Source organism: Macrotis lagotis, chromosome 5 (genome assembly GCF_037893015.1).
Source record: "Macrotis lagotis isolate mMagLag1 chromosome 5, bilby.v1.9.chrom.fasta, whole genome shotgun sequence".
Taxonomy (NCBI): Eukaryota; Metazoa; Chordata; class Mammalia; order Peramelemorphia; family Peramelidae; genus Macrotis; species Macrotis lagotis.
In genome coordinates, this window is record NC_133662.1 from 124,355,717 (window position 1) to 124,368,738 (window position 13,022).

The 13,022-nt window shown below is 34.3% G+C and overlaps 1 long non-coding RNA gene across 1 annotated transcript in view; it reads left to right on the top strand.

Annotated features, from left to right (window-relative positions):
* Positions 1–13,022, top strand: part of LOC141489871 (uncharacterized) — a 59,074-nt gene that overhangs the window by 12,986 nt on the left and 33,066 nt on the right. The window contains exon 2 of the long non-coding RNA XR_012469014.1: positions 6,982–7,114. This is a non-coding gene — a long non-coding RNA (uncharacterized LOC141489871). The remainder of the gene's footprint in view (positions 1–6,981; positions 7,115–13,022) is intronic.

The window sequence follows — 13,022 nt, forward strand, 5'->3', positions numbered from 1 at the left end:
AAGAAAACTCACTTTTTGAAACGTTTTGTTAAATTTCTTTTTCTCATAATTCCTCCCCCATTCTTATTTCTAATTCTTCTTTCACAACATGAAAAATGCAGAAATATGTTACATACATTGTACGTGTACAATCTGTAACAAATTGTTTGATACCATGGGAAGGAGGGAGGGAAAGGAGGTTGGTTTAAAAAAAAAAAAACTTGCAAAAGGATGAGTGTTGAAAGCTATCTTTTCATGTAATTGGAAAACAAAATAAAAGCTTTGTTGAAAGCTTTGTTTATAAAAGGACATAGATAGTTGAACTTTTTTAATCTTTAGGGTTAAGTCTATATGAAATATTCTTTTCCAATCATTCAATTGAATTGTGAAAGTTAAAAAAAATCTGAAAGTGAATATGTGTGTTTACGTTGCATTAGATGCTCCTTGAAATTAGGGGTTGTAATCTTTCTTCAAAGTATCTTAATTGTATATAGTTCATAGTCCCCAGTGTGCTGTTTTATATATAATCTTAGATACTTAAAACAAATTAAATTGAATTGAATTATTTGAGTTTAAGATAAGGGTTCATAAAAAGAGCAGCTTAAGCCTGTCATTTTAAATTGCAGTTATGATAAAATGAAACTTTCCATCAAATACTTAACCTTTTGAAGCTGTTTATTTTTAAATTTGTTTTAAAGTATGATGGAGAAAAGGGGAAATTGCAAATGAAAAAAACTCTTGCATAGATTTTGGAAACTACTGGTTGTTTCAAGTAGCAATAGATAGGAGTTTAAGTAAGGCATATAAGAAAGGTAGTATTGTTACAGTCTCCTCATAGTGATCAAGGACATTGTTGTTACATAGATTTCTTCTGATAATATAATATAGCAGAAATAAAAAGATTCCTCAATAACAATCCTCCAATATGCATATTGAAGGAAGTCAAATGATTTTCACAAGGTTATAAATTATCTCCAGAGGCTATTGCAGACTGATTTGTTAGCAAGAGAACAGAAGGAATTGATGAAGACTTGTTGGTGAGAATGGATTTTTCAAAAGATATGAAAAAGGATAGACAGGCATTAGCTGGCTGGAGATGCCCTTGCCAAATTGAAATGAGGCAAATGAAGAGAGTATGCTGTTTTGTAGGCTATTTTCAGAGCAAAGAGGGTGATGTATAGGCAAGCACAAGATGGATCCTTAGTCAGATGAGTGCCTTTTCCTTTCTTGTTGGTAGGACCCAAATGATACAATTCATTTTTAACTTGTTACTTGACAAATATGACAAATGTCGCGACATTTTTTTTGGCAAGACAATCTTCTGAGGTAGGTAGTAAAGGTATTACTCTCATTTTAGAGATAAAGAAACTGAAGCTCAAACAGGTGTGATGGACTTGTTCGTGGTCACAGAGTTAATAAGTATCAGATCTGGGTAGAAATAAAATAGTGAATTCTTGAATTATCCATTTGCCTACAACTTCTGGAGATGCTAATAAGAGGGGATTTTTTTGATTCCTAATAACATAAGTAGAAAAAACTTTATAAATTACCTCCCTAATTGTATAGATGAAGAAACTGAGGCCTACTTAAATAAATACATCTGCACCAAGATCATATGAATAGTAAGGTTCTTTGTTATCTACTTACTTCTTATTCTCTTTTTTTTCATAATTATTGAGAGGCCACCTCTTAGTTATGGGTCCTAGATTCCCTTCTCTTTTTCTTTTATACTATCTCACTTGGAGATCTAATGAGCTCTATGAGCTCTATGAATCCTCTGCTGAAAACTATCATGCCTTCTTAGCTACAAACCTGTATCATTTAAGACATACTGAACTTGATATCTCATAGGCATTTCATACTCAGGTCCAAAACCAAAATTTAATCCCCCCCCAACCCTTTCATCTTCTAAACTTTACAATCTTTACAATTGTTGTAAAGGGTATTGCCATCTTCTCTATCATTCAGGCTCATTTTCATTTTCTAGGTTATATGGTATTAAGAGTTTATTTCCAAAGAATTCAAGGATGCCTCTATTGTCCAGCTCTATAAAGGTAAATGGAATAGATTGTCCTGTGACAATCATAGGAGTATTTCTCTTTTAGTCATTGCTGGTAAGATTCTTGCAGAGTCTTCTCATTAGGCTAATGCTTCATTTTGAAGATGATCACCTCCCTGAGAGACAATGTGCCTTCAGAAAGGGTTGAGAAATAGTTGATATGGTGTTTGCTGCCCAACAACTCCAAGAAAAATGCCAGGAACAGAATAGAGGTCTGTATACAACATTTGTAGATCTGACCAAGGTCTTTGATACTGGCAGTCATGGGGTTTTTGGAAAATTATGTCAAAATGCGGTTGCCCGGAGAAGTGCATCAGTACTGTATGTCAGTTTCATGATTATGTGTTTGCCTGAGTTCTGGGCAGTGGACGATGCTTTCAAGATTTCCCAGTCACCAATGGAGTGGAACAAGGATGTGTAAATGCTCCTATTCTTTTTAACATGATGTTTTCAGCCATGTTAGCAATTGCATGCCCTGAAACTGAACATGGGCTCAAGGTCAGGTACTACACTGATGGCAAATTTTTCAATTTGTAAAGGCTACAAGCCAAGACAAAAGTGGAGGGAGTATTGGTGCATGATCTTCTATTTGTAGATGTTTGTGCACCCAGTGCAGCCTCTGAAGTTGAGATGCAACAAAGTATGGATCAATTCTCCGCTGCTTGTTGCATGTTTTAATTGATTTTTATTGATTGATCCCTATGCTCCCAGGAAGGTACATGACTATATATTTAATCCTGATATTTCTCCTAATTTCTAGTCCCACATTACCAACTGCAAAATGAAAATAATAATATCTACTTTACAGAGTGGTGAGTGAGGATCAGATGAACTTATAAGACTTATAAAGAGTAAAGCACAAAGCAAAGTGCTTGGCATACAGTAGGAGCTTAATACATGCTTTATTTATTTTCCCTTCCACCTCTACATACATGCTATATTTTGAGCTAGATGTTTCAAACGCTTTTCAAACTTAAAATGTCTTATAAACTTTTCCCAGAAGTCCAGCCCTCTTCTTTCCTTTCCTATTTCTGTTGAAGAACCACGTTATCCTCCTCTTAGTAACTCTGATTTACAACCCTCTAGTGTTCCTAAACTCTTCCCAACCCCAGATATCTAGTTTGTTTGCCAAGTCTTGTCAATTATAGCTGGATAATATTTCTCACTGATGTTCTTTTTAGTCACATGGCTATCCCCTATTTCAGTCCCTCTTCATTTCTTGATTAGACTAATTATAATTGGTCTTCCAGACTTACATCTTTCTCCTGATCTTTCTAATCCATTCTCCATATCCTAGCCGAAAATTACATTTCTAAAAGGCTGCCTGTGTCACTACTTGGCTCAACAAGCTCCCTATTACATATAGGATCAAACACGCATGTTTTTGTTTGACATTTAGTCCTTTACAATTTGGCTTCAACTTACCTTTTCAGTCTTATTGTTATGCTTTTTTCTCATTTGGTGTACTAGATAAACTAACCTTACTATTCTTTTTACATGACAGGTGACCTACAATTTTTACTAAGCTTTTTCTCCATTTCTAGGATGCAGTTTCCTAATCTCTGCCTTAGAATACAAATTTCCTTCAAAATTCAACTGTCCTAGATGCTAATTTATTTCTTCTCCAAATTATTTTGGTTTTATTTTGTTATGCTTATGGTGTTTTCCCCAATAGAATATTAACCCCTTGAGAACAGGAATTATTTAATTTCTTTTCATATCCATAGCCACAGAATGATATCTACCATATAGCATGTATTTAATAAATGCTTGACTGAGAGTGAAGCTAGATTTTGAATCCAGTCCTTTGACTTCACAATACTCTTTCCATGACTGCACCATAATGCCTAGCTTAGTGTTCTCTGTACCAACCAACCTTAAGAAGGTGGAAGGTGCATTCGAATTTTGAAAGGAAGGATTCTCAATTTGTTCCAGGGGACCCACCTAATAAATGCTATGGAAAATTGATACTACCTAACCCTATGTATAGACACATTTAGTATCTGGACAGGTGAGTGAAATTTCCTTCGTTTATAGCAACATCGGCCGGAGTAGTAAATTTCCACACATTTATTGAACATTTTTCCAAAGCAGAGCTATCCATTAGGATTTACAGTACAGCAAGATGGTTGTGGCTTCAAAATCTTAGTTGATGACTGAAATAAGGGAATGGCAGATGACAAGTTATTTCTAGCCCTAATCTTAAAAATGTTTATTCAAATATTAAGGAATCAAAGAGGTTTTGGTTTGGAAATTATCAAACAAATACAAAAAAGATCCTCTTCCTGAGAAGTCCTAAGAATGATGTTAAGAACCCACAGTAGTTTAGGTATTCCAATCTTGATGTTACTTGATAATGAAACAATTTAATCTTCTACAAATGATGGGCAAGGCCAGGTAAACATGAAAAGGAGAATCTGACTAAATAATTTCATTCTTTACAATTATACTTGCTTAGGATTTCAAAAGTGGATTTTGATTCTATGATCTTTACATAGTAGAAAGACAATGGTAAACCAATGTTCATCTGCTCCAAGGGTCCAGGTGAAAGTTCATCAGTGATTATTATCAGAAGAGTGAATCGGGATCCTCAGAAAAGTTTGTTTTCAGTTTATTATGAAACCGAGATGATTGAGGATATATGTTCCTCCGAATACTTTAATTGCTGCTAACTGATGAGGAATAACTGATATTAAAAAAATTCCACCTCCACAAACCTTAGCAAATCATTAAATGAACAAGCTCTGATTAATTCCAATTAATATTAGAACTTGCAGATGTGAAGCTTTAGACTGGTTCTGGGATTGTGATAACTGATTTTCAATTATATTCTCCAAAGTTTATTTGCTTAATTTTGTTTCTTTCAAATCTGGGTCTAAATATTACCAATAAGCTCACAAATTCTGTAGACTCAAAATCTCAGACTGTGAACTTTGAATTTTTGCAAATAGTTTTCATCATATTATTTAAGACTTTCTCGACAGCAAAACCCATAGTAACCGTTTACTTTTTAGTGAAGCTTTAGGGTTTGTAAAGCCTATATATTTAACATACTACAAAAGACAGCTCAGATTTAAACTTTAATAACTTCAAACTGCACTGACATCTCTATCTCTATATTATAACTATCTCTTTATGCTTTTCTATTTTAGATATAGTATATTTTTCTCATTGATGACATTGATATAGCATTGTAGATATATTATCTTATCTGATCTTAACAATCCCAGGATACATCTCCTGTTTATATATGTAAACTGAGACCCAAAGAAACTTAAGAAACTTTCCCTAGGTCATACATGTGACCAGTGTCAGAGGTAGAATTTGAATTACTTTAGAAATAGAAACATCATGGGCAGCTAAATGGCTTATTGGTTAGAACTCCAGTCCTGAAATAGGGAAAACCTGAGTTCAAATATATCTTCAGACATTTAGTAGCTGTGTGACCTTGGGCAAGTCCTGATTGCCTCACATACAAGTTAATCTCCAGAATTGTTTTGCATCTGACCATTGGACCCATATGACTCTGGAGGAGAAAGTGAGGTTGGTGACTTAACACAAAACACAAAGACATGGTATTACCTCCCTGATATCATCATCATCATCATTATCAACATCATCATCATCGTTATCATCATCATCACCATAATTAGAAATTATTTCTTCCTTCAAGACTAGCATTCCAAATCTGGTCACATATTTATTATGGCTGCTTTTAGAGTCCTATATTAGAAATTATTGGAGTATTCAGGGAAGGAATAATATAGTTAGAGAATTAAATTAGAAGATGAGAAGTTTATTCTTGGAAGAACTAGATTTCTGCCAGAAGAGAAGTAACAAATATTAAAAAGCTTGAAATGGAAGTCTAGTCTATTGGAAAGTTCATGGGACTCAATTAGACAATTTGAGTTCATTCCCCAATTTTTCTAATTTTTAACTGTCAACTTGTGCAAGACTAGGGAAGATTCTAAGCCCTGTAAAATGAATATAATAACATTTGGAATACTTTCCTCTTGGTTTTTGTGAAGATTGAATGTGATAATATTTATATTTATATATATATATATATATACACACACACATATATATATATATAATGTTAAAAGTTATATATAAATGTAATTGCCTATGTTTGTCATTACCACTCTTTGATTCAAATCTTTAAGATTTTTTTTTTGTTTTTCTTATTTTTTGCAAGGCAATGGGGTTAAGTGACTTGCTCAAGATCATATAGCTAGGTAATTATTAAGTGTATGAGGTAAGATTTCAATTCAGGTCCTCCTGATTTCAGGGCTGGTGCTCTATTCACTGTGCCACTTTGCTGCCTCAGTCTTTAAGATTTTAATTACACTGGTTGGATATTTCTATTACTGAAATACATGGCAACCCCTCTCTACCTTAGAAAATGTGGTAGAGTATAGTGGCAAGAGTACTGGATGAAGAATGAGATCTGACTTTTAAGGTACTGTCATTAATTGTATATCATCTCAATCTGAGTCTCAGAGTCTTTAGCTATGAAATGGGTATAGTATACACTGAATCCCTCATAGTATTCTTGTTGGAAAAGTACTTCCTTCCTATTCCTTGAGGTGCTAGATAAATGTAAGTTATTGCTGTCACTGTGGCCAAAAGAATTCAACACTGGGAGGTAACTAATGATAAACCTCTCTGAATTTAGTTTGCCTGGTCTTCAGATAACAGATCTGCAATTTGATATCAGGTTAACATTTAAAGTCTTTCTAGGCCCAACCTACCAGAGTTTATGCTCTCTTAGCATTGTCTTTATGGAATCAGAATTATCACTCTCAGTATCACATCTCTGGGTCTTTCCAAAGGCCTGGAATGCATTTCATCTTTATCTCCATCAATTAAAATCCATAATTTCTTTTAAAAATAAACATGTCACTTAATATATGAAGTTTTTTCCTCCTTATGTTCTCCAGATATTCTTCCATATTACCTTCTATTTATTTTGTATGTATATTGGAAACTGTGACATGATAGATCGAAAGCTAACCTTAAACCAGAAGGACATGGGTACAAGTACTATCTCTGACACCAACTGAGTGACTGTGGGTAAGTAACAATCAGTTAGTCTTCTAGAAAACTCAAATGCTATGAGACAGGGGCAACATGTGACACAGGAAATTTCTTCAACTGGGAGTTCCGATGTTATCAAAATCACACAATAGTCCATAGTCCCTATTATTATGCCTTGTATTACACAAATCAGTATGCATTTATTAACAACTATTTTGTGTTAAGTATGACAATAAGTGCTAAGAATATTAAGAATATGGAAAAGCAAATGACTCTCCCTGCTTTCAAAGAACTAATTATTTATGCAATTGTTGGCTCCATTGATAGGTTATAAGCTACTTGATTTTAAGAACTGTTTCATTTCTATCTTCTTAAATTCATCAACTATTGTATGTACAAAATATGCATTTAATAATTTCTTGTTGATTGGTTCAATGTAAACAATTATTACCAGAAAGTCGCTATCAAAATAGTCCAATGGTATGAGTTGCTGTGTTGAACTGGGAAGGAGGAGTGAGTTCAAGAAAACTCCCTTTCTTATTCAGCTGTATAAATGCATCAGATATTTGCTAAAAGTGCAATGACCCAATTTTCTGATTGAGGAACACAGGGTTTTTTGTTGTTTTTTATTTGTTAGAGAGTTTTCACTTTTCTTGATGTCATGTCAGTTAAGAAATGATCATTATCATAGACTATTTCTATAGGTCTCATAATCTTATACTCATTTTGGCCTTGGGCAGGAAAACAAAATACAAAGGATTAGAAACTACTTGAAAAACACAAGGAAAATCTAATTCTGTGTTAGGTGAGTATTTTAGATTTTCTTTTTGGAAAGTACTAATGATAAGAGGTGGAATTTTTTTCCCTTAAAGAATGATAGTTATAAAGCCTGATGTAATCTATTCTGGTTTGGGTACAGAAAATACAGATCCTTGGAGAGATATTTTTTCTTACAAATAAGGAAAAACATATCCCAACTGAAAGATGAGTTTGAGAGTAATTGCTTAGTGACTGACATTAGATCACTCATCATCCATTTTTATGAACAATTAAGTAAGTACAAGGATGAGATGAAGAAGATTTATGAAAACATCTTGAATTCCTTAAGGCTGAAAACATTTTTAAGACTGGATCTGCTTTAGCTGGAGCAGTTATTTCAAAGACCTGAAATTTTCTCCATGGTGTTCTAATTTCAGAATACTAATTCACTTTCCCTGTCCAAGGCAATTGCTTGGCTTCTATAGCCCTCTGGGTGAGACAATTTTTCTTCATATGCACAAAAGAAAAAAAAACAAGCAAAGCCTCATCTACTTAATGTGTGAGATGATGTCTTGTTTTATTTCTAGATATTGTTTTTAATTAGCTTTATGAAGTTGTCTTGTCATGTAAGGTCTTAATCCATAATGGTTCTTTGGAATAAGAGTATTATCTTTTTAGCAGGAGTGCTATTTAAGTGACTGTGTGTACTATGTTTATTTACATGGTTGATCTAAATACAAAGACAAACTCACTTAATGACAGACTCTGCTACCCACAACCATGCCTCACTAAGATAGAAGGGAGGAGAAGACTCCAGTAGGCACCCTAAATGGGGAACTATACTGGACCAGATGTACTTTCCCCTTCTAAGAATTTCTGCAGCTGTGTGGGGGCTGAGGAAGGGTGGAAGGAGGAGAGAACTAATGACACTTATCTTGGGTGAGTGGGCACCAATATCTATATACTTTAAAAAGAAAGTGATAAGTAATTGTACTTCCTATTTAAATATGTGACCAACTGCTGTGCCACTTTTGAATCCATGTCAATGCAGGTGCAGCTCAACCCAGTGGGCATGCCCCTGGCAGCAAGCTCTGGATCCCTGCTGATAAATTTGGTTGAAGGGGCAGTTTGTCATTAAATGTGGGTTAAGAAACTGAGAATATCTCTAAATAAACTCTTATTCTAGTTAAACCCTGTTTAGAGGGATAAGGATGAGGGAAAGTGGAAACAAGCTAGCAAAGCAGCCTATTTGGGAGAGTGAGAAGACAGAAATAATTCATGTTTTTATAAAGTCTTACACTAGATGCACTAGCTACATCAAATGACCCCAAAATTTGATTGGTCCTTTGTTGTATTCTTAAATTTCAATCCTTCGATTTAAGACTTACAAAGTGTTTTTGACAGTTATTTGTTGTGATGGATGGTGTCAGTTTTATTTATTGCCTTTTCATAGTTGGGAAAACAGAGACTCAGTGAGATTGGGTGACTTGCTTATTAAAAGTGTCTAATGTGGCATTTGGAATTGAGTTTCTTGCTTCTAGGTCAAGATTTTTTTTTAATCATAATATCAAGGGGTACAATGGAAATAGTTTTGTGGTGTGGCATAATGGGGAAAAGGGTGTAAAATGAAGGTGGGGGAGGTCACACTAAATTGGCTCAAGTACCTTACAGATCAAAAGCCGTTATCTTATGAGGTTGCCAGTAATTGATTATGGAGACCAGGGTGAACAATAAATCTAAACAATCAATCAATATTTATTAAATCTATTATGTGCTAAGTGCTGGTGATACAAAAGGAGACAAAAGCTAGTCCCTGCCTTCAAGAAGCTCACAATGTCATGGGGGGAGACAATATACAAATGAATATATACCAACAGGTTATACACAGGATAAGTGGGAAAATAATTAATGGAGAGAAAACACTGAATTAAAATGGCTTAGGAAAGACAATATTTGGCAGGTATCATTACCAGCACTCCTTCTGATTATCTATTACACAGGAGCTGCTTGCATACAATAAAAAGGCTGCTTTCCTAGGCTATTTGGAGGTGATGTCTAAGCTCAGTCATTAAGGGAAAGTAAAGTACATTCCGGGGATGGGAGAAATCTTGGGCAAAAAGAGAAAGAGAGAGCAGGAAATAGTATGTTGAATTTGGAGAATAATTAGTCATACAGTTTGGCAAGAATGTGGAGTATATTTATGAAGGAGAATATTGTCAAATAAAGCTGGAGAAGAATGCCATGTTAAGGATTTTGCACTTTGTTTAGAAGAATTGGGCAACTTCTGTATTTTTTAAAGCATGTTGATGTCATGACACTTATCTTAGGAACATCATTTTGGCATCTGTTTAGAAAATGGATAGGGTAGTGAATAGAATCAGGGATGCCAATTGTTGTTATTGTCTAAATCTTTGACCCCATTTGGGTTTTCTTGACAAAGATCCTGGAGTGGTTTGCTATTTTCTACTCTAACTCAATTTACAAATCAGGAAATTGAAGCAGACAGAGTTAAGTGACTTGCCTAGGGTAATACAATTAGTAAATGTTGGTATTCATATTTGAATGAGCCACCAAGTTGCCTGAGGAATATTAAATAGGAGACTTTTAAAATAGTTCAAGGTGAAAGGTGAAGAAGGCATGAACTAGGCTGGCCATACCTTTGAATGAAGAGAAAGAAATGGGTGCTATCAATGTTTTGAAAATAAAATCAATAGGCAAATGTTTAGGGGAGAGGGAAGAATCAATCAAAGTTGCCTCTGAGGGTGGTGGTTCTAAACACAACTAAGGAAGTTTGGATGACAGTTAGTTATAGGAAGGAAGATGATCAGTTATGGTTTGGATGAATTAAATTCTAAATGCTATTATGTAACCATTTCCAACAGGTAATCAGAGATACAGGATTAGATCATCAGAGAGATTATGTATAGATACAGATTCTGAACTCATCTTCAAATGGATGATATTTGAACTCATGAGAATGAGTGGGATGATAGAGACAGACTTACAGAGACACAAAAAGAGAGAGATAGTGACAGAGGAAAAAAGATAGAGCTGGACAGAGAAGAGACAGAGAGAATAAAATAAAGAAGAAAAAATCATGCAAGACAGAACCTTCTATACACACACTCAGTGGACAGGAAACTGATTATGATTTAGAAAAGAAAACTGAAAAAGGTTATTAGTCACATAAGAAGAGACAATAGATAGAATAGAGCAATGCCAAACAAACCAAGAAAGGAGAAATTATCCAAGAGAAAAAAGATTGTCATTAGTATTAAAAAGTATAGAAAACGATGATGAAGATGAATACTGATATGAAGCATTCTTCTCACTTTGTAGAAGGAGAGGACAAGGGGTTATAAAATACTGTCCATGTCATTGAACACAAGTTTTATGGGTTTAGTTGAATGAAGTCAATAAACCTAAGATTTTCTTTTTAAAAGTTAGCCTTGACAGAACAACTTTAGTTGAGTAATAAGGCTATAATTCTAGATGCAAAGGATTGAGAAATGAACAGAGAATGAAAAAATGGAGACAGTAGATATGCAGTATACTATTCTTTCTGGAAGGGAAAAGAAGAGACAAACAATAATTTGAAAGCATATGCTGAATTTAACAGGTTTTGATCTTTGCATGTGTTTGTGTATCAGTCTGGAAATTATAATAAAGAAGGTGGCAATGGCTCAGGTTTGATAGTTGCCAAGGTGGCAGGTTGAGAAGGTAAAGTTACAAGTATAGAGGACAGTACATAATTAAACTGAACAACTATGCATTTGAGAATGTGAAGTGAGTATCGAATTCCTTAATTCACATTCTCAAATGTATAGTTGTTCAGAGTAGAATTTTGAAATGGCAGAGCAGGGAGAAATACAGGGACTAGACATCAGTGAAGACAAATAATGGGATTAAGAATAAGAGAAATGGAAGAACATGAAATTTTTGGAAAAGGGAAAATTCCAAGGTCTAACTTATGAAAATAATTTGAATTGATAATGTGATTGAAGCTGTAACTACCCCAGGAACTGAGTGTGGTAAAATGGAAACAGAAGATGAGAAATGGATGAATGTTAGTTCACAAAATGAAGGCAGGAGTTGTAATGGAAGGAGAGATAGATAATGCAAATCCTGAAGCAATAGGAAGAAAGATCTGTTTGCTGGTAGTCACAGTAAGATATGGATAGGGTGATCTAGATGGATTGTGTGAATTTCAAAGGAGTAGCTGGTTTATGAGAGGACATGATATACGGAGATCAGTTGAGGGAATTTGGGGTAAGGAAATTTCAATACTTCTATAACAGTATGTCATGTGGAAGAGGGGAGAAAGTAGATGGCACAATAGAATGTTTGATGTGAAGAGTCACATTTTGGGGCAGTTAGGTGGTGCAGTTGATAGAGCACTGACCTTGGAGTCAGGAGTATATCTGAGTTCAAATCTGGCCTCAGACACTTAATAATTACCTAGCTGGATGACTTTGGGCAAGTCACTTAACCCCATTGCCTTGCAAAAGCAAACAAAAAAAGAGTAACATTTTTATTTGGTAGCAATTGTGGTAGGGATGGTGGTGGTAGGTGAAACATAATTCCAGAGATCCTAACTTGGATATAGGTGTACTATAAAAAACAAATTTTATCTAGATATGAGGAGAAACTTCCTGATAATTAGAGTTGTCCAAAAGCACAATGGGCTGTCTACAGACCTATTTAGAGGTATTCAAATGGAAGTTGGGTGACTATATTTGAAAGATATTTTAAAGGAGGCATCTTGTTTCAAGTTTTGGTTAGACCAGAGTTCCTTTCCAATTCAGATCCTATAATTTGATGATTACAGAATAATATTCACTTTAAAAAACTGAGTTCTGTAATTTGAGGAAAAGTCAATCTAATTTGAATTTTCTTCCCATTCTAGGAAAAGTAGAATGGTTATCCAAAGGATGACAAAACTTGGTTGCTGGATTAAAGTTTGTTTAATATGTTGTAACTAGTTGGATTAGCTGGAAAATATAGGCATTGTCAAAATAAAATATATCAATAATTTTAAAAAATAGATATAAGAAAAAATTAAATAAATTATAGAAATAAGATGATACATTTCTTTGTCTAGGTAATTGCTGAATGGTAATTTCAAATGATTCCTATTAAGAAAGGGAATAAAATATGCTTAGGAATGTTCAGACATGGTCAAGAT